The following is a 23,731-nucleotide window of genomic DNA, read 5'->3' as shown; positions in this document are numbered from 1 at the left end:
GCTATTGTTCTCCCCATTGCTCTTTTAAAAAGTATACTTATTGCAGCTGCTCTCAGCTTTGTCTTCATGGAGTGATGCTGAAAGTGCTTCAGTACTTTGATAGACTTTTGTATGACAGCAGGTGAAAACAGAATAGTCTCAGTCAGTTCTTTTTCTGAGGCTTTGGGAAAGAAGCTGTGAACTTTGTGCAGCAGCGAGAGAGCCTTTGTTCTACACACCCAGGAAGACAGTGCAATCCTTTGTATTTCCAAGATTAACTTTCCAGCCATAACACAATCTTTCATAAATTATACTCTGTGAGAAAAGTGAAGTACCAGTAGGTTTTGTTGATACAAGCAAATGAGTGAGCTTTTGAAATGCTGACTAACGCTGACTACATAGAGAAATGTTACTTAAGTCTGCCTGTAATGTCTCTTCACAGAATTGATGCACAGATTCCCCATTTAGATTTTACAGATCACTCATTCTTTTTTGGTATATGTGATTGTAATGTTCAATCCTCTCTGACAATAATGAGACCTGATCTAGGACAGGAGAAGTCCTGGTCCAGTGTGTGCTCTAAAACCAGAGGAAATACGTCACATTCATATATTGTAGGGACACATTTGAGTCCAGATTAAAATCATTTCAATTAATAATCCCAAATTACAAGCCCCAGTTGAGCAGTTGCCACTCATTAGTCAAATATCAAGGTGAAAGAGAGCCTTGTATACAATAATGAACTTGTAGGACCTGAGGCATCAACTCCTACAAGGGTTGCTCGTGTATTTTTTTAAAAGAATATCTATATGGCCATCACAGGATAGATAGCCTTATAAAAACTATTGTTGTGCATAGTGCATATTGTCAATGGGCAACATAGAATCTGTACCTTGTGTACCCAAATGTCACTTCTGACTTCATTGTCAGAGACCTGGCATAGTATATTTATAATCCATAGGCTCTTAACTGGTGCATGAAGTAGTATGCAATGTGCGAAGTCTATTCTTTCCTTGACATGTAAGGAAACAAAAAACTGAAAGATAGCAAAAAAATTTGAGGAAATTTAGAGGATGCGGACAAATGCAAGAGCACATGACTATGAATTCGAACTGGAAGGCGAAGGTGACAAGGATATAAAAAAACTCACAGTTGGACATGCCATAGGTAGAAAATGGTGAAAGGCAATGTACTTTTACTACAAGACCTAATAGAAGAAAACAGGAGTTATATAGCTATTAATTCCATGGTGGCAACCGCTGTTAAGAAAATTACTTAGCAAATCTACCTTTTAAATCTTATTATCGTCTTCTTTGCATTCATGTTTATTAGAGATTGTTTTACAGTAGTTTTCTAAGACTACAATCTCATGCAAGTTTATCCTGAAGAAAACTGCATCAAGATAGATGAGGCTTTCTTTCTAGTCCCATTACTTAGGCTTCCATCACTATTTTTCTCTTACTGTATTTATACAGTCCTTTTCAACTGCTTCCATTCTCTGCACTGTTTGAACCTTCTACATTAATGTTTGCATTCTCTTCCCATTTGACAATACACCTTCAAAAGTTTTTGTTACTTTAATTTTGGAAACATTTATATTTCTAACCTAGCACACACACTCTTTTGTGTGTATTGTGCTATAATTGCTTTTTCATAACTGTACTTAAATCCAGGACTGTTTTCTTCCTTCCTTGTTCATTGCTTTTGCTTTAGATTGTGTGTGTGTAGCACTTAGTACATATGCTAAAAAAAAACCAAACCCTTCTTTTCCTCATTGAATTTGTCATAAAGAATCATATTTATTTAGTAAGAAAATACCACTGGGTTTAATGGTGCTTATTATTGAATCCAGAAAAGTTTTCCTGTTCAGTCAAGAGCTTTTTTTTTATTTTTTTTAAGGATTTTACACATGTAGTACAAAGCAAGTTTGTACCAAAACCTCCAAGTCCCCTTCTCTATCACCAGTCTTCAGTCCCACACTCTTTGTTGCTTCATTTTGGTGCTAGCTCAGGCATCCCCAAACTTCGGCCCTCTAGATGTTTTGGACTACAATTCCCATCATCCCTGACCACTGGTCCTGTTAGCTAGGGATGGTGGGAGTTGTAGGCCAAAACATCTGGAGGGCCGCAGTTTGGGGATGCCTGTGCTAGCTCATCATGCATGAAACACCCATTTTACTAATTGAGGGTGGGAGGCAATAATTAATGCATGCTACCTGAACGAGTCCTTCAAACACCACAGATCATTTACACACGTTACTTTATTTATTTGCTTATTAAATTTGTATACCACCCTTCATCCAAAGATCACAGGGCAGTTCACAACTTAAAAATACAAAATGAGAACACACCATACATTTAAAAGGTCATGAATGTTAATCAGCCAAAGGCCTGGTTATAAACAAACATTTTCACCTGGTGCCTCAAGTTATATAATGAAGGCACCAGGCAAGACTCCCTGAATGCATGAATGCCAATCTGCACCTTGAGTGCCTGCTGTAATAACCATATGTTATTAGTCAATGTTACCAATAAGCTTGGATTAATCGGAACTATTCGTGTGCCCCAAGACTCTGTATGTAATTTAGCTTTGCTCGGAGCAGTGAGTGCAAGGATAGTAATTGTGGTCAAATCAGAGACAGCAGGTATAGTCTAAGCTCAGTCTGATCCTGACAGGATGATGGTAAGCCACAGGCATGAACAGGTCTTCATAAACCTAATTAACCCCCCTAGAACCTGGTGCCATATCCAATGCAAGGAATTCCCAAGTCCAGTAATTAATAATCTCTAGCAAATGATGGCTTCCTTCCAGCAAGGATACACTGAGCTAATTAAAGTAAGCACCCTGGCCAGCTTCTTCTGAAAAATCAAAGCTCAATCCTTACCAGGATCACAGGGATACTTGCTAAACACAACCTGATGTGTTACAATGTCCATGTAACTCCACCACAACTCTTTGGCAGGAAACACAATTGCTATAACTCATAACCATACAGGGTAGCTCATTAATCATGTCTCTGTTATTTAATGTTGCACACATGCCCAGCTCAGACACTGAGATCACATTGCAAATTTAGATTGCCGCCTGTAAAACCATATCCTATAACTAGACACCCTGAGTTTTTTTCAACTTTTAGGACACATCCCTAGGTTGCTTTTCTCTTCTCCTTTTGAAATGCTCTGACTCTGTTAATTGTGGCAGGAACATTCCTCTTTTTTCTCCATCTTTAGTTAGCATTCTCACCCCCTCCCTTGCCTTTTAGTCCATGTTTGTTGTTTTCCCCAGGACTTGCCAGTATATGTTATGGAGGGCTCCAGCAAGTGTCTTTCTGCAAGGAAGTTGCCCCATTTCCCCTCTAACTATTTAGGACTCCAGAGGAAAATATAAAATTTGGCCCCAAGTTGGTTTTTCAGCTGCCCCTTCCAGGACTTTGGCAAGGATAAGGATTATCTTAACTTTAGAGTCTCATGCAACACATCCTGTTGACATTTTCAAGTCTAGCTGCAGCCATCTATGAATTGTGTACAGTAAAAAAATCAAAAACCTGATTCTAACCTCTTCCTTCTTCTCCCATCTTCTCAATAGACAAGTAACCATTGTGTTCCATCCATCTCACTTCTGTCTGTGTGATTTCACAAATCTTGCTCTAGTGAGAACCAAAGCTGACCTATTTGCATGTGAACTTTTAGCCTTCCTGGTTTATTTAACCTCATTTCAGTTCTGCTGTGCTTAAATCCCTGTTCCAGAAATATATCAGGCATACCTCTGCTTACGAACTGCTTAACTGTATGGTCTGGGCATTGTGGGGTGGGTGTCCTTTATAGTGTGTAAGAAATAACCATTTTATTCTTTCATATTTTTGTACTTGCACTTCAAGCCACAAAGTGTCTTTATTTCCTGTCAGCCATTTGGTGTAAATATATATTACACTAATAACTAATTCTGTAGTTCTTGTTAATTCCCTTTGCTTATTCCCCATAGCTTGTAAAATAACATTGGCATTTATTGATCAGTCTAACTCTCCAAGTTTGACCAGTGTGATACTGGTATATTTTGAAGTAATCTTAGGCTGTGCAGTGACATCAACTACAGGAGAGACCCCCAAATTAGTACTTCGATGTGTAAGACATGGGTACACAGAGAGAGTGGGAGAGAGAACACTCTGGTAACATCAGGGATTTTCCAGTTAATTATTTCAACAGGGAGAAAAGCTTTTGGTGATCTGTGTAGTGTACATTTGTATGCACACATGAAATTATTTTATGTTTCAAGCAAAGAAAGGAAGGAAACAGTGTTTTGCTGCTCAGATCAGAAAGAGTACCCTTGCATTGCTGAAGATCTTGGATATCTCAGTCAGGTCCTTTGTAAGGAAGAGAAAACAATTTAAATAAGAGGATCAGATACACACCCTTCCAGAATATGTGAAACTAGAGAGATTTTGACAGCTGTTTTTTTTCCTCCCTCATCTGTATTATTATTTTTGTCATTGTATACCCTTTTAAAAAAGTGATAATAACCATATTTGAGGCCCAAGGGTTATTGTTCCAGTTCATTTTTCAGAGACTGTGAAATCTCTTCATGAATAAGCTGGAGCAGAGCTTCTGATTCTTCACTTCAATACCATTTTGTTTAAATGTCTGGAAACCGGTGCATAGTCCTTTGGGGAGAACAAAGAGTGTTGGTGTATTTGCTCTTTACAGCAGACAAATCTCTTTGGAACGTTGAAACGTGAAGAATTGGGGAGAAATGACTGTGAGGTTGACAGCAATGGCAATCAAGTCTGAACTGAAACACTGCTAACAGTATAGAACAAAGCAACTTCCAGTCTTTGATCTTTAGCCTTATTTTTCCAAACTAGAAAAAATATCTTCCCAAAATCTTATGAATGCATCTTGACAATGCTGCATTTGATAAAAGAAAATGCAATAGTTTTCATCTGTTTCTTAAACAGAGGTGTTTGGTTGTGCATAAAAATAATAATCATGATAGTGTTGCATCTATATCTTTGGCAGGAGTCAATGGTTGTCGTTTGGCCTTGTTGGCAAAGCTAAAATTGTGGTTATTAGTGCCCCTCCCCATATTTCTTGGGAAAGGCTGGACAGGGCAAATCATGCATGGCTGGTCACTGCTTTGCAAAGGTGAATAGAGTACTTTTGTGCAGCAACGCCCAATGCCTGTGGTCTTTCCTTAGAGAAAAGTGGGTAAAGGGGGAGCCTGAGGAAAAGGCCTTGCATGCATTATTGGCACTGCTGTCCAAAGGAGGACTGGGTAGCACCCTTAGCATCTTCCCCACCTGCCACTCCAGCTTTTTATTGGAGGGAGGGTTATTGATTTGTCCCCGTGTGGTTAAGTAATGGCTGATGCCTTCACCATATACCTGTTTAGTCTTCCTCTCAACCTGGGAGTTGGCAGGGATTGCTACACAGCTGCTCAGATGATTCCACCCATCTTTGCAGCTCTAGCGTTTAGGGGAAGGGCTGTTAATCCCATTTAGAGGGTAGTGGCTTATTTGCGATGGCAAAGTTATTTGTTGAATCCTGGTCCCTTGACAATATGCAGATTACTACTGTATAGGGAGAGTGCAATATTTAAGCTCCTACACAGCTACTGGTTTTCAGCAAGATGCAGGTAAATATGAAGTGAAACTAAACTTCATCCTTTTCCAATTTTTAAAAGTTACAGGTAGGTAGCCGTGTTGGTCTGACGTAGTCAAAACAAAATTAAAAAAATCCTTCCAGTAGCACCTTAGAGACCAACTAAGTTTGTCATAAGTATGAGCTTTCGTGTGCATGCACACTTCTTCAGATACACTGCATATTGAACTGCCTTGGTACAGGGACCTGTCCCCCTCATTATATACCTCGATGTTGCTATATAAGTAGTAATAATTCATTTCAACAGATGTTTGATCTGTACTTGTTCAAGAGTAGCAGTATGTGTTTCTGCTTGGACATTATGCAAGTAATAGGCATTTGCTTATGTTGTATCGCAGTAACTCAGAAATTACTTATTAAAAGGCATGTGTGATTATAAGAATCAACTGCAGCAGACAGTATGAGGCTTACAAAATTGTCAAGGTTGCAGAGGATAGGATCAGTTGCTTGTGTTTTTTTTCCTTGCTGTGCTTGGAAGACTGAAAGATCGATGCAACTCAGTAGTGCCTCATTGAAGCTTCCACCTTGGAAACACATTGAGGACATTGGGAAAGAAACATTTCTCATGACTGAGATATGAGAATTTGTGTCTGGGGTGAATCATATATGCCTCCTATGGAGTGAAGTAGTGAGAATTGGAGTGTGGGGTCAAGTTTGTCTTTCATAGTCAGATTTGGAAGATGATGAAGTTGAGTGGAAACTTTGAAGCAGTTCTGATGGTGTACAGCTTTGATGGCACTCAGCAAATCATAACCATCTATAAGAAACACAGTAATGTCACTGGTTTGTGTATTCTGTCGTCACAACTTAGTTCCAAATATTATGGCACTAGATTCAGAAAATATGGAAAGAGAGACACAAGAAGGCTTGTTGGAGCATATTGTAGTTCTTGAGGAAGAGCCTCAAGCAGGGTTATGTACAGGCAAGTCACTCCATATTTGCTGCTGTTTGCTTCTTCTCATCAGCCTGGTGAGAACTCCTGGGGAAAAGAGCTGGTTCCACAGCTTTCCCACCTATTTATCATCACCCATCATTCACTGGCCCTTTCTGGGAAAGGCAGACAAGCAAGTTCGTAGCAGTATTAAACCACAGTACTAGGGGCCAGAGTGCTCACCTGTAGGGGTAGAGGCCTTGTTGAGTGCCCAGCTAAACCAACCCTGCCATCAACCCTGCCAAATGTGTAGGAAGTGCATGAGTTGGGTTTATATGGTGGGTGTGGACAATCCCTGAATATTTAACTTTCACTGAAGACTATCGAGCCTTCAGTGAAATAAGATTGTGATGTTATAGCATGCCATGTTCTTTCAATGGCTTCCCCTAGTTTAGAATCTAGTATCTTCCCTTAGTTTAGACTCTAGTATAAAGTCCTCAGTATTATCAATGTGCATTATATTTTGTTCAAAAAACAGTGCCAAAAAGAAAGAACACTGTATATTTGTATTCAAGGTACACTTCAGTCTTCAATTCTAGGAAAGCTTTCACATTTTAAAGTACATGAATCACAGGTGGTCTTTTGGGGTATTAGGATTTATTCTTAAAGCAAAGTATGTGTTTAAATTATCCTAGCTGAATATAGCAAGTATGTCTATTGTTTAAAACTGAAATATGAAGCGACACAGTTTTATAAGAACAATTGAACTTTACTGCCAATGCAAATCCTGTTTTCCTATTCATTTCAGTGAGACATGCTGGTCCATTCTATTCTGGAGGATTACCCTAATTCTGTTGAATCTCAGAGCAGTTGTTTCCTAGCCATAGACTCATAGAATTGTAGAGTTGGAAGGACCCCCCAGGGTCATCTAGTCCAACACCCTGCAATGCAGGAATCTTAGCTAAAGCATCCATGACTGATCATGCATTTATGAATCCAGGCAACCCCAAACTGTGGCCTTCCAGATGTTTTGACCTACAACTCCCATGATCCCTAGCTAACAGGACCAGTGGTCGGGGAAGATGGGAATTGTAGTCCAAAACATCTGGAGGGCCGAAGTTTAGGGATGCCTGAGCTAATCTGACTTTATCTGTTTTTACTTCCACAGTAATAATATATATTCCTAACTTTATTATTGGGTCCCTTTTATTTTGTAACCTTTTTAACAAATAAAGGGACCCTGTTCTATCCAAATAGTACCTGTACCGTACCAATATAAATTTTCAGTCATGTACAAAATTGCTAAATAACAAAGAGTACCAACAAGAGATCACCAGTAAAACATCAGTTTCACCAAGTTCCTCCAAATGAATGGTAACTTTAAATCCTTTGGGGAGAAGCTCACAATGAGAAGTCTGTTTGAATGAATGATGAAAAACACTAGTCTTTCAGAACAATTTGTTAGATGACATTCTTCCCATTTGCTGTGTCATCTTTTGTAACAATCTTGTTTACAATTTAGTGTATAAACACAAAAATGTAAAAATGAAATTACACACACATTTACTGATTACCAGCTGTGCTTTAAAATAAACCAAGCACTGTCTTTACCAGTCCAAGGAAAGACTGAATTCACTGAAGATCTCTTCTCAACTGAAACTGTAGCAGTCTTCAGCAACTCACCTCTAGGGACAATGTCTCATTTGTGTCATAATTGCATTATAATCATAAACATCCCATATATGTAAAAGAGACTTTGTTACTTGGACAGTTTCTAAAGCTGAAACCCAATTGTTAACATTCAGACATACATATCTAATATGGGAATATAAACACAAGATTTTAAATAATTTTTTTAAACGAAATCATTAAGAGGGCTAAGTATTTGGCTGAAACATAGAAATAATTTATTGTAGCATAAGAGGTGGCTTCGAAGGAGAATTAACTTTCTGGCCTATGGAATATAACAGAATGCCTTAATTGGGCATACAGTCGTATCTTGGTTTTCAAACACCTTAGTTCTTGAACATTTTGGCTCCTGAACATTGCAAACCTGGAAGTGACTGTTCCGGTTTGTGAACTATTTTTGGAGGCTGAACATCCACTAGGGCTTCCGATTGGCTGCCGGAGCCAATCCAGAAGCCGTGCTTTGGTTTCTGACTGTTTTGGAAGTCGAACGGACTTCTGGAACAGATTCCATTCGACTTCCAAGGTACGGCTGTATTGTACTAAATTCTGGCGCTTAATACAAAATAATCTAAGACACTGGTATTTACCTATTACAGTATAGGATATTGGTGGACTTCTGCACAAAGTACTACATTTAGATATAGCCTACAATAAGAAGGGTCCCTCTAGTTACTAAAGGATGTTTAAAATGTGGTATATGCTCATGTTACTTGCAGTCTTTACAAAGCAATTAATTAATCCTAAGTAAGCTAATATTTTTGCTTTGCAGAACATCATGACAAATGTAACTTATATGATCCTATGTTCTTGTCCAGATGTATGTGCCAGGCACACAAATAAAGCTTTAAAGGTAAGATCAAAGCTAACTTACTTGAAGCTCCATTAATTCTGTATTTTTAGAACATAGTCATTTACCTGAGAAGTTTGTCAGCAGTTCTGATGCACCGTGCATGCCGGTGCAATCCTGTATAATTGAAACCCATTGAAAAAGGCTGCAAAGACCCTGTTCTGCCCCTGCCCCACCACATCCTGCCCTTTTAGTGACATTTCAGTGACATCTTTGTGATGTTTCTAGGTCCCTTCCAGGTTCGAACACAATTCACGTATACACGGTCACACATGTATTGAATGGGGGCTGCCTGTTTCCAGAAATACAGCTCCAAGGCCCAATTCTGAGTGATGAGGTAGAAACTCCAAAGTACCTGAATGTCATCTTAGTGGTGCCACTGCCTACACAATCAAATCACTGAAGTTACGTAATAATTTGAATCATTGCTTGTGATATTCATGTCTGTTTAGCACACCTGTAGTAGATATAATGTAATAGTATGTCATTGGTAGCAGAAAGAAATTTCAAAGCTTTATACCCTAGCCTTGGGGGAAATAGAGGAAAAAATATTAGGAGTCTCCTGCATTCGGAATCTTTTCAAGATAAGCCAATCATTCTAAATCTCATCAAAATATTAATAAAATCCAATTTTGATGGCTGTGTATGTAGAAAATTGTATTGTACCTTTCTTATACTTGAATGATGCTGCACTTAGAAAATTGTCCTTCGATCCCATAGGGAATTGTTCTACTTTGCTCCTATAATGAAGCAGTTTCCTTTAATCAAGTGAAAGCCAATGGGGATACAAAAACATCTAGCATGGTTTTATTTTGCCCAGTGGGGTACATTTTGGATTAACTCTGTCATGTACAACCAGGAAATGCAGTAAAAGCATTTTTAAATCTCAAAGTTGTGGAGCATATAGAGCTTGTTCCCCCCCAAACCCTCCCAGAAATTCAGCTGAACTCCTTTAAAGTTATCTTGAGCAGTGTTTATGCTAAAATTAAAAAGTATTATTATTTTCCCCTGGAATACGGAATTAAAGGCAGTAGCAACAGCAAGTCTCATCCCCACCTCTGGGAACATTAAAAGCTCCTTCCACATGCTGGAGAGTGAATGGTGAAATCTAAAGTTGGATTTGGAACTCCCACCCATTCTCCCTGCTGCGATACTGTAGTGCCGTATGGTTTCAGACATCAGCTTAACTTTGTATAGTAGTGCAAGGGTGACAATGTTTTGGGGTCTGTGAGTGTATTAGGATATTGGAGAAACTAATGTCAGCACAACACTCACTGCAACCAAGCACAACCCAAGCCTGATCTATTGGCTACAGTTGAATGTCTCTATCAAGCCTACTTTCAGCAAGCGGGTGGGAAGAAAGCCTATGCAAGGGTATATGTGTGCCCTTCAATACCATGTTGATTAGCCCCATAGTAGGATATCTATTCTGTGGCAAATGTTGCTTACTCGAAGCCATTCAAATATTTCACAATTGTGGAATATCAAGGAAAGCGATTGTGAATCCTGAAAGGATATAGTTTTCTTTATTTGCATATAATATGGAAAGCAATTAATCTGTTCTATTTAATTATGTGGGGTACCACTTCTGTAGCACTAGTAGTGTCATTCTGAGCTATTCTGCTGTATGCTTTCTCTGTCATCCTCCTCCTGGGCCATTAGTAGGCCTTTCTGCTATGGCTATTTCACTTAGGCTGCAAACCTTTACAGACTGAAGAGTACCATTAAACTAAATGAGATTTACTTCTGAGTAGACATGTATAGAATTGCATTGTAAGCCTCACTAAGTTTTATTCAGTCATACACCAGCGGGGTTCTGCTGGTGCAATGGGACCTCTATGTCTTCTTGTCTCCCCAAATCTGCCCCTTGGAGCCAATCATGAGGGCACATGAGAGGATGAAGGAGACAGGTGTTATGGGCTGTCCAAGTCAGGATGACTGAGCCAGCCCATGACAACAGGAGAGAGCAAGGAAGTTCTATTGCACATACTTTATTTTATTTATTTCTTCAATTTCTATATCTCCCTTCATCTGAGGATCACTAGAATACATTACATAGTAATAAACAAAAACAATAAACCCACCCCCATCACAGTTTAAAAGGCCACAGATTGTTAAATTAGCCAAAGGCCTGAGAGAAGAGGAATGTTTTTGCCTGATGCCTAAAGATATGTTACAGAGACAAAAGGCGAGCCTCCCTGGGGAAAGCACTCCACAAATAGGGAGCCACCACAGAAAAGGCCCATTCTTCTGTTGCCAGCCTCTGGAACTCTCATGGAGCAAGCACATAAAGAAGGACCTCAGATGATGATTGTAGGGTCCGGATCAGTTCATATGAGAAGAAGCAGTCCTTGATGTATTTGGAAGTCCCTTTTGCCATCAGAACTGCAGTGTTGGATCATAGACTATTGTATTCAGCATTCTTATGATATATATTTCTTCTTGGGCTCTAGCCATGACACCCGTCCCATTTTCTGTTCCTTCTTTGCCAGCAGCCACGTGGTTTCTGTGGAATAACCTCTTGGGTTGACTCTTGTCTGTTCTGACATGATGTCTGTTGATTACTCTGACTTGCTGCTGTGCCTTGCAGATGTCCTTCCCAGCTAAAATATCTGGGCTAGCTGACTGAGATACTTCTTAATGTATTCTGACACAAAAATTGAAGTTTCAGATAGAAGGATTGAGAGTTTTAAATATAGACATCCTGGTTAATGTGTAAAATGTAGAAATCCGGGGAGACTTGAAAAAGGTATATATCACACCTAAAAAGGAAGCTTAGTGACTTAAAACAGGATCAATAAATCCTTTTTAGGTAGAAAGGGAAGATGCTACTAAAGTTGCATAGGGAAAGCTTTTGTCTTCTTTATGGTGTTAGGCCTGTGTTACTGAAAGAGAGGCTTCCACGTTTGCAAATTCTCCTAAATTAGAAGGAGCAATGTAGTCACATTTTGAGTTGAAGAACGTCAGTTCAGGCTAATAGCTGCCATATGCAGTCTAATACGTAATGGTTCTTGGGGGGCTAAGATTAAAGTGAAACATGTGCTTAATGGAAATGTATGAGAATTGGCTAGAAATGGAATATGAAAGATTGTGTTTTTTATATTTTAAAAAACCATAATATGTGTTATAATTGCCCTACCCAGTATGACTGTAAGTATATTATAGGTTATGATTCGCAGTCGTGCCTCCTGAAGATTTACTTAGATTAGTCAGATTGTTACAAACTTAACCTGCATGGTTTATGGTTTGTGCCTTCACTTTAGTCAATTACTTCACACAAAAGAACCTTTTCCTCAAGAGATATTCTTCCTATCAATCACTACTAGTTGCATGGGCTTGGCCAGGATTTTGTTAGGGGGGGGGCAGGACTGATGTGATTGGTCAGTTAGTTAAATATTTCTATTGTTTTGCTTGACCTGGGGGGCAGCTGCCCCCTGCCCCCCACCCTTGGCTGTACCCATGACTAGTTGTTGTGTCTTATTCTGTCTCCAGGATCAGAGGAAGCATACCTCTGAATAAAAAATGGTTGGGAACCACAGCTGCAACATACTGTTAGTATCTGCCTTGGTCAGACCATTGTCCCATCTAGCTCACTACTGTTGACACTGACTGACAGTGACTCTCCAGGGTTTCAGTCAGGAAGTTTTTCACAGCCCTACTTGGAGATACTGTGGAATGAACCTAGGTACCTTCTGCATGCAAAATGTGTGCTTTACCCATGGACCTTTTCCAATGGGAGAGTGCTGCTGCATTCATGTACAGTATTGGCTTGTGGGTTTCCCATGAACATAAGGTTAACCAGTGTGTAAAGCAGGATGTTGATCTAGGAGAATTGATCTTATGATATCTTAAGGAAATTAAATGAAAAGCCTGTAGATGCACACACTTAACTTTTTTTGTTCACCTCTTTGAAATGTAAGAGCCAGTATCTAAAGAGCTGTATAACTGGTTCTTGTGGGTGGTAGGATATTGAAAACATGTCGAAATACAACAAAATATAAATTGAATAAAGTTGAAACCAATCCACAGGTGTTGTTGGTGTCTACCTGTTTCGAGTGACCACGGAGTGCACCTCCAGGGGTGAAGTCAAACCACTGGAGAATTACAGCACCTGCTGTGTTTGCAGAGACCCATAACTCATAATTGCTACTTCCTACATTGTTTATGCTGTGTTAGCAGAACTGAAGTGACATCTCTGGGATGCACGCATTTGCAGTGTATATGGAAGTACTGGGCTGCCCAAATGGCAAGACATCTCTCTTGGCCTTGTTGATGTGATCCAAAGGAAAGCAGAGCAATACATTTGGCACCAGCTTGGCTTCAGCAGTTGTCAGAAGGAGGCATACAAGACACCATCCAACCTCCTTAGGGACTCCACTCCAGATTTGTGTATTATTTACCCCTTAGCCTTTTCTTCCCCTGAAGATGTCCCACAAGGCAGCGGGTATGGATTTTTCCTGGGGTTTACTCCATGGATCAGTATAGCTGCAAGGCAGTGAGAGTTTGGATTTGATTTTCCTTCTCCTAAATGGGCTACCTTCCCAGGTAAATCCACACATAGTTATCCTAATACCATAGCAATGCTCATTCTCTGAGGCTGCAATCTTATACAAACTGGAAGTCCCATTGAACTCAATGGTGCTTACTTGATTTGATTTTGATTAGACTCACATATCACTTTATACTTCAAAAAAGTCTCAAAGTGATTTGCAATGTGGATAGTACAACAAAACACAATAAAAACTTTAAATAATGCGCATTATCAATGCAGTAAACTTTAGAATAATGCATACTCAAACCCAAGTTAAGTAACTTTAGCAATATCATTAAAGTTGCCCATATTCCCGTGTGAACAAAACATTTTTAGCTGGCATAGAAATTAGTAAAGCATGCGTCCTTGGGGAGAGTGTTCCAAGGGTAGATATGTGTAGGATTGCACAGTAACTTTTTCTATTTGCCTCTTCCTACTGAGGATATAATAAAAGGATTCTATTGTTCTAGGAATGAATAAGTCCTGTTGTCCTAGAGGCTTTTTTTTTGTATGTAAGCTCATTCATTACTCTGATGTGTCATAGTTTCCTGGTGCATGCATCAATTGTAGGTAATTATCTATTTACCAGTATTTTTTAAAAAAATCTGTACAACTATTTCTGTGCATCCCACAGAAATTCCACCTTAGGTTTTGGGGGTTGTTTGTTTTGACAGCATCACGCCACCTTCTCCAATGTGAACTTCCATGATGCATGACGATATATTGTAGGAGTCTTCATTTCAAAGAAGAAAATGCTGAATCCCTCTAGGCCAGTGGTTCCCAACAGGTGATCCGCGGACCCCCAGGGGTCCGCGAGCTATGCCAGAGGGGTCCGCAAGATGCTATTAGAATAAAATATATATTAAATATATTTCGTATGATAACAGATTTTTTGTTTTGGCCGCTTCCTGCATGAGCAGAGTCTAGCGCAAAACTAGAATTAGATAGAGGCAGTAGTTCTGCTGTATGCCGTTAGGTGGTGCTTTACAAACACTACTGTTTTGCAAAGAGGCAGCACACGCATTCTACTAACGCTCACCTCCCCAAGATGCTTTGCGCACGTCGGCTTCATTTGTGCGCTACTGCGCAGGTACCCTGTCTTCTCCATTCCCCTCCCTCCTCCCTGGCGCGCGCTGCCTCTTTGCAAAACAGTAGTGTTTGTAAACAAAGCGTTGTTTTTCACGGAAGCTACAGTTCGCGTAGTTAAAAATGTACCGTTGGTTTAAAAGTGGTTCGTTAAAACGACAAAGGCCTACACATGAAGAAGAAGATAATGCATTTGATGTTCAAGCAAGTAAGTCAGTGACTCTCGAACCGATCTTGTCAGTGTCCCTTGAACCTAAATCGTCGGTGTCCCTTGAACCTAACCCTTCCAAGATCAGTGTTAAGCTTACTGGAAAAATTAGATTAGGAATTAAGATTTAGGATTAGGAATTAATGGGGGTCCTTGTCACAATATTGGCTCGATGAGGGGTCCTCGAGAAAATTTTGTTGGGAACCCCTGCTCTAGGCATTCAAAGGCACTAAAGAAGCTCTTTAGTTTAAACCACTAAGAAGAGGATCAAACTTGCCCACAAAAATGGTAGGAACTCCTCCAATGAACCTTAATTATAACATGGAGGTGTTTTTAAGCGGCTGCTGCTTTTTTCAAAATATTGACTTATACAAAATGGTCCCCACCTAGACTTCTGCATAGCTTGATAGATGAAGGTACTTTGTTGCAACATTAGGATGCAGAAGGAAATTTTGTCGTTTAAACTTGGGAAAGAGCTGAGTTCTGGGACTAGCAAGAAACAGCTTAAGGATCAGATTGGCTTTTGGAAGAATGATGTTTTTTTTTTCCTGTTTTGCATCATATGACTGAGGACCTGCCCAGTTCTGCTAACCTGCTGGACTTGAAAATGTGTGATTAGACAGATACTGCTAAAGCACCACATGTCTCCAGAGGAACTGATCATGTCAAGTGCTGCACTAAAACTTCTTACTGCTCGTGTTAGTGGGGAGTTCATATTTTTTGCTCTCTTCCACACATAAGTAGTATATATGCAGCCTTTTCTCATTATATTTTCCTTTGAAGGATATATCGGAAATGACCTGTGGTGCCCTTGTAATAATGCTATTTTGACAAGACTGTCCTGGCTATGAATGGTCATTAGAGTTCACTAGCAGCAAAATGTATTTCTGAATTCGTAAGACCTTTCCTCTAAACTATCTGGAGCTCTAAAGCAGGCATCCCCAAACTCAGCCCTCCAGAAGTTTTGGGACTACAACTCCCACCATCCCTAGCTAACAGGACCAGTGGTCAGGGATGATGGGAATTGTAGTCCCAAAACATCTGGTGGGCCAAGTTTGGGAATGCCTGCTCTAAAACATCTCTTCCACCATTCTCCCTCACCACCTTGAGAACTGCTTGGTTTGGGTTTTTTAATGTATGACTATATTTTTGCTAGATTACAACAAAAACAAAAAACCCCACCACCACCATCACCAGAAGAGTAGAACAATAGAATTAACACTTGTATAGGATAATGATTAATCTTGCATTACTGTAAGAATTGTTTTAGTGTAGGGAGGAAAGGGAAAATTAAATAAGATTAGAGAAGAGCAGGAAATGTTTTAAAGCTAACTTTGAAGTAATTTGATCTTCCCACACACACATTATGCAGAATAAAACTGACAGGGATCATAGCACCCTTTTCGTAGAGATTTTTTAAAAGAAGAAATCTACACCACCTACGTTGCAGATCTGAGGTGCTCCTGCTTGTTATACAAGAACTACCTAAATCCTTTTAAAGTCTTATCTTCAACATTGCCTTACCCATAAATATATACATATAATTATTTAACAATGATGCAATATGTATATATGTCTGTCATTAAAACAAAATGGAATGCACCTGTTTTACCATACAAAGAACCAGATTGGGTGGTAGAATAGTCTTTATTTGCTATCTACTTATTTTGTTGAAGAAGTAAATCTTCAGTGCAGTTATGTATTAGTAGTTAGCGTCACAAACAGCAATTCCACAGATAGTCCCCCCCCCAAAAAAAAAAAGTTTGCAAGAATGGTAGGAGGTAAACTTTTTGGTGTGCTCAACCTGGTTGTCAGGTCTGAGTCTGTAGCTGGACAAGCCACACCTGGGGGGGAAGCCTGATTCTGTCACAAGCAGCAAGGCCAGAGGCACAAGGCATGGTCAAAGTCTGGCTGATGATCAGGTTACAGGGGATTTAGATAAGAATAGGAAGGGACAGAAGCAGAAACATAGCTGAAGTCAGGCCAGAAGTCAGGCTCAGGAAATATGGTCTATATTACCAGTTGTAGTAAGAAATGGTTCATACTAACAAACAGGCTTGACCTCAGGGGTTTTATATTATGGGGTTTCACATTATGAAAGCAGGGCAAGGTTGCTGTTAGCTAATTCCTTTTTGGGTGGAATTGTGAGACACCTGAATATTGCTGTCCCAGGAGGAGCTAAGACATGAGATATTGGCTGCTGGAAACCCTGTCTCAAGATCTACCCTCTCACCTTATAGTAGGACCCCTGAGGTATTTTTCTTTTTTACTAATACTTGGGGTGTGGTATGGATAGAGTTTGATAGAATTATTTTCTGGTGGATTACTTCACTGTTCATTCCACAGCATCACAAATTCAGGATCTTATACTAGTCCATGAAGACAGTGTTTTCCATGTGTATGAAAGGGCATGCAAATATTTTTCATTTTTCAAGTGATGCAGCGCAGCATCATGTCTTGCCCCATGGGCATCACTTCACCACATTCAGAAACTAATAAAGCCTGTTGAAGTGATATTATTCTTAGTTTCTGTGGATCTGCAACAAAGCTCATTGCATTTTGTTTGGCTTCATATCAATATTACAGTACTTGCATTGTGTAAATGTCTCTTCCCCCTTTCCCCATTATATTACTTATATAAAGTATAAAAATTATCTTATAGTTCTTTTATGAGAATGTATTAAGTTTTTCCTGTCTTTCCCTTCTTATAGTCATAAACTTGGCATAGTGCTAATCCCTTTTCATATAAAAGCATTAAACCTGTTTGAGCCATCTGACTGCAGAGCAACCTCATTCAACCAAATGACCTTGAGGGCATTCAAGTCATGGATGCTCTGAGAATTCCTTTCCTCATCTCCCTTCCAGCCTCTGAAGCTGCATCTTTCACTGGTTCTTAAATACACATTTGGCATGTGCTGCCTGTAATCCATAACTTGCTAAGCTTTTGCTTTTAATTATTCTGCTAATGTGGGCAAACAGAAGCATTCTCTTTTAGCAGGAATGATGCAGTATGAGATAATTCACATGTTTACATGGCAATACTACATGCCTTGGATTCTCAATACGAATCCAAGGCAGACCTTTTAACATCACAGTAATCCAAGTTTATGCACCAACTACCGGTGCTGAAGAAAGTGAAATTGACCAATTCTATGAAGACTTACAACACCTTCTAGAAATGATGCCAAAGAAGGATGTTCTTCTCATTATAGGGGATTGGAATGCTAAAGTAGGGAATCAAGAGATAAAAGGAATAACTGGCAAGTTTGGCCTTGGAGTTCAAAACGAGGCAGGGCAAAGGCTAATAGAGTTCTGTCAAGAGAACAAGCTGGTCATCACAAACACTCTTTTCCAACAACACAAGAGACGACTCTACACATGGAAATCACCAGATGGGCAGCATCGAAATCAGATTGATTATATTCTCTGCAGCCAAAGATGGAGAAGCTCTATACAGTCAGCAAAAACAAGACCTGTAGCTGACTGTGGCTCAGATCATCAGCTTCTTATAGCAAAATTCCAGCTTAAACTGAAGAAAGTAGGAAAAACCACTAGGCCAGTAAGACACAATCTAAATCAAATCCCTTATGAATACACAGTGGAAGTGAGGAACAGGTTTAAGGATTTAGATTTGGTGGGCAGAGTGCCTGAAGAACTATGGATGGAGGCTCGTAACATTATACAGGAGGCAGCAACGAAAACCATCCCAATGAAAAGGAAATGCAAGAAAGCAAAGTGGCTGTCCAATGAGGCCTTACAAATAGCGGGGGAGAGAAGGCAAGTAAAATGCGAGGGAGATAGTGAAAGATACAGGAAATTGAATGCAAATTTCCAAAAAACAGCAAGGAGAGACAAGAGGGTCTTCTTAAATGAGCAATGCAAAGAAATAGAGGAAAACAACAGAATGGGAAAAGCCAGAGATCTGTTCAAGAAAATTGGAGATATGAAAGGAACTTTTTGTACAAAGATTACCATAATAAAGGACAAAAGTGGAAAGGACCTAACAGAAGCAAAAGACATCAAGAAGAGGTGGCAAGAATACACAGAGGAATTATACCAGAAATATATGGAGGTCTCATACACCCCAGGTAGTGTGGTTGCTGACCTTGAGCCAGACACCCTGGAGAGTGAAGTCAAATGGGCCTTAGAAAGCACTGCTAATAGCAAGGCCAGTGGAAGTGATGATATTCCAGCTGAACTATTTAAAATTTTAAAAGATGATGCTGTTAAGGTGCTACACTCAATATGCCAGCAAGTTTGGAAAACTCAGCAGTGGCCAGAGGATTGGAGAAGATCAGTCTATATCCCAATCCCAAAGAAAGGCAGTGCCAAAGAATGCTCCAACTAACCAGGGCCGGCTCTAGGTATAGTCCCAGTGGCGGGGGTGCCAGGGCGCCGGGCCGGCAGGTGGGACGCTGCGCAGCCACGCACTGCGAGGGCGGGGGTGCCGGAGCGATCTCTGCGCCTCAGCGCCAGGGTGCCCGAGCTGCTCGAGACTGCCCTGCAACTACCACACAATTGCACTTATTTCACGCGCTAGCAAGGTCATGCTTAAAATTCTACAAGGCAGGCTTAAGCAGTATGTGGAAGTGCAAGCTGGATTTCGAAGGGGCAGAGGAACCAGAGACCAAATTGCAAACATGCGCTGGATTATGGAGAAAGCTAGAGAGTTCCAGAAAAACATCTACTTCTGCTTCATTGACTATGCAAAAGCCTTTGACTGTGTTGACCACAGTAAACTATGGCAAGTTCTTAAAGAAATGGGAGTGCCTGATCACCTCATCTGTCTCCTGAGAAATCTCTATGTGGGACAAGAAGCTACAGTTAGAACTGGATATGGAATAACTGATTGGTTCAAAATTGGGAAATGAGTACGACAAGGCTGTATAATGTCTCCCTGATTATTTAACTTATATGCAGAATTTGTCATGAGAAAGGCTGGACTGGAAGAATCCCAAGAAGGAATTAAGATTGCCAGAAGAAATATCAACAACCTCAGATATGCTGATGACACAATCTTGATGGCAGAAAGTGAGGAGGAATTAAAGAACCTTTTAATGAGGGTGAAAGAGGAGAGCGCAAAATATGGTCTGAAGCTCAACATAAAAAAAAACTAAGATCATGGCCACTGGTCCCATCACCTCCTGGCAAATAGAAGGGGAAGAAATGGAGGCAGTGAGAGATTTTACTTTCTTGGGTTCCATGATCACTGCAGATGGTGACAGCAGTCACGAAATTAAAAGATTCCTGCTTCTTGGGAGAAAAGCAATGACTTTAAATAGCAACTTCAACTGTAGGGATGGGATGAGTTGAGAGGGAAGGGGTGCCGTGTGGGGAGCACGAGATAAAGAACACAGCGGGAGACAGAATGTGGATCGGAAGGTCGCCCAGAATGAAAGCAGGCACCCCCTTTTATTGTAAAATTTCAGAACTGTCAATGATTAACTAGAGATGCATCCTTCATCCAATGACAAGTGGTCAACTCCAAAAGAGGTGGTGTTCTTGCATAGGTCACATCCTGCCAACACCCCAAAAACCCACCATAAGGGAAGTCCCTGTTTCTCACGTTCACCATGATCATGCTTCTGTCACCTGCCCACTCCTCAAACATCCCCCTCCTCTCTAACTCATGATCCCTGGGGTTTTTCCACCACTCTGCCATTTTTTCCATTGTCTTTCTCCTAACAGGGTCTGACCATTCAGGCTTGGACCAGCCTCCCCTGTTCTAACCTGCTCTAACCGGTTCCATCAGGATCCTCCCAACTCTGGACAGCCCAGTAGTGACCTGCTGCCCTCTAATGTCCCCCTGACCCAACTTGTGGATGCGTGTTTGTGCATACTGACGTACAGGAAGGTTTGCCAGCACTGTATGTTGTGTTGATAGCTGAGGGTTTTGATAGCTAGCTTTTATCTGATGCGGTTTGCCAACATCAATCTAAAATCACTGCTACAGTGCAGGATTGGAACCATAGCAAATAGGCTATAGTCATTAGTTGAACTTTTAGGAAAGAAAAAAAAGGTATTGTATTAGCTGCATTTTTACAACTTTTTTATTGCTGGCGCTAGTGGGAGATTTTTTCCCCCCTAGTGCTAATTGCCACAGGTTGGTGTGGCAGTTTTCACACAGATTGCCACGGGGGAGGGAATGTTTAAATACCCTCTTATCCACTGTAGTGCTGATGACAACTGCCCCCCCCACCTCCAAGGGGAGATGTTTCTGGCATTTCATTTAAAAAAAAATGTAATTTCTAATCACATTGTTAACGTAACAAGTAAATAGGCCCTGAGACATCCTGACCCAGACATAAATAGTACAGATTTTACCATTCAGAATGCAGCTTTGCACTTATAACCAGCACAGAAGCTCATATTCCCAATGGGAGGCAACGTATTTCACTGGGATGTAAAAGTTGATTTCCCTTTCGTGCATCTGAGAGAAACATTGTACCCAGATGTAGTCATCTCCAGATATGAAATATTTCATTAGCCTCCTGAGTGAACCGTGGGGTGTAAGAGCTGCTTGGTGGGTGGCAATAAGAGAACTTCCATTTGATTTCACTGGCTGATGCAGAGTTTGCTTCAGAGGACTGCGTGCTAGAACATCTTGACCTGAAGGAGTCCAGGAGAGAACCAAAGAGCTGTTCATAAGCAGCATGTAAAACAATGATTTCTTGGGTTTCATGATCACTGCAGATGGTGACAGCAGTCATGAAATTAAAAGACGCCTGCTTCTTGGGAGAAAAGCAATGAAAAACATCTTAAAAAGCAGAGATATCACCTTGCCGACAAAGGTCCATATAGTTAAAGCTAGGGTTTCCCCAGCAGTGATATATTGAAGTGAGAGCTGGGCCATAAAGAAGGCTGATTGCCGAAGAATTGATGCTTTTGAATTATGGTGCTGGAAGAGACTCTTGAGAGTCTCATGGACTGCAAGAAGATCAAACCTATCCATTCTGAAGGAAATCAGCCCTGAGTGCTCACTGGAAGGACAGATCCTGAAGCTGAGGCTCCAATACTTTGGCCACCTCATGAGAAGAGAAGACTCCCTGGAAAAGACCCTGATGTTGGGAAAGATGGAGGGCACAAGGAGAAGGGGACGACAGAGGATGAGATGGTTTCCCCAGCAGTGATATATTGAAGTGAGAGCTGGGCCATAAAGAAGGCTGATCGCCGAAGAATTGATGCTTTTGAATTATGGTGCTGGAAGAGACTCTTGAGAGTCTCATGGACTGCAAGAAGATCAAACCTATCCATTCTGAAGGAAATCAGCCCTGAGTGCTCACTGGAAGGACAGATCCTGAAGCTGAGGCTCCAATACTTTGGCCACCTCATGAGAAGAGAAGACTCCCTGGAAAAGACCCTGATGTTGGGAAAGATGGAGGGCACAAGGAGAAGGGGACGACAGAGGATGAGATGGCTGGACAGTGTTCTCGAAATTACCAACATGAATTTGACCAAACTGTGGGAGGCAGTGGAAGACAGGAGTGCCTGGCGTGCTCTGGTCCATGGGGTCACGAAGAGTCGGACACGACTGAACGACTAAAGAACACACATGGCTAATAGGAATGAGTTGGATATCAAATTGGAGGGTGGGTGCACATTAAGTGGCATCAGTTATGAAATCAGGTTTATATCACTGTGTGGTTTTTTTCATGAAACAATTTATCACATTTTATAGGACTATCGTAATTTTCTGCTTTATGCCCTTTTAATCCATTGTTGGTATATATTGGTGGAGGGCTTTGGGTATATATATTGTACTATATATTTTGGGAACTTGTTTGCTCACCTTGCAGTTGTATAGCACTTAAGATTTTTGTTTCTTGGGATAATATTTAACATCATTTTGAATCAAGATTGTGTATTGAATCTTTCGGAACTACCCTGATTTCAGGCACTGCACTGCTTGAAACTGCACTGCTTCTTAAAATCCCCAAGCGCCAGATACAAGACTGCTAGTATTTTCGTAAGAAAAAGTTTGCCAGTCTTTTCTAGCATGAAAATCTTGCCTTGAATTTCTCTACCAAGGTAACAAATAACCAGATTGGAATAATATTCAGGTAGGTTTATTACAGGCATCCATACATACAGTGAATTACACAGGGTGGCGCTGTGGTCTAAACCACTCTTGGGCTCGGCAGTTTGAATCTGCACAACGGGGTGAGGTCCCGTTGTTCTGTCCCAGCTTCTGTCAACCTAGCATACCAGTGCCAGTAGATGCATAGGTACCACTGCAGGGAAGGTAAACTGTTTTCTTGCGCTCTGGCACTTGTCACAGTCCTCCGTGTGCCAGAAGCGGTTTAGTCATGCTGGCCACATGACCCGGAAAGCTCTCTGGAAAAACACTAGCTTCCTCAGACTGAAGGCTGAGATGAGCTCCGCACAACAAAGTTGAATTAGACTGGACTTAACCGTCATGGGGTCCTTTACCTTTACCTTTTGCTTCTTGAATATTCTTGCAACTTAAAACAAATAGCTTTCATCTTTTATTTATTTATTGTCTTTCAGGCTACAGTTTCTATAGGTAAACTCAAACACTGATGGTGTGAGAACAAATATTATTCTAAGCAGTATGAAAAGATGACATGCAACATTAGTTCCAAATAATAATGTTACAATGTATTAAGGAAATAGATAACATTGCAAAAATGCAATACTGTAGTAAATGGACTCGTTGATCCAGGGCAACGCCTGATCAACAAACTAATGTGACTAATATATAATTAATGAATCATGCCTAAGATCAAATGTGTTTCAACCATGTGGATTTTTCTCAGTGGTCAAAATATTTGTTCAACATGCAGCTTGCCACGGAAAATGTCGCTACTTGGTTAGTCTGGTGTGGTGAGGTAATTACCCATAACCA

This window comes from Zootoca vivipara, chromosome 5 (genome assembly GCF_963506605.1).
Source record: "Zootoca vivipara chromosome 5, rZooViv1.1, whole genome shotgun sequence".
NCBI classification, from domain to species: Eukaryota; Metazoa; Chordata; class Lepidosauria; order Squamata; family Lacertidae; genus Zootoca; species Zootoca vivipara.
This window is presented reverse-complemented; position numbering follows the sequence as displayed.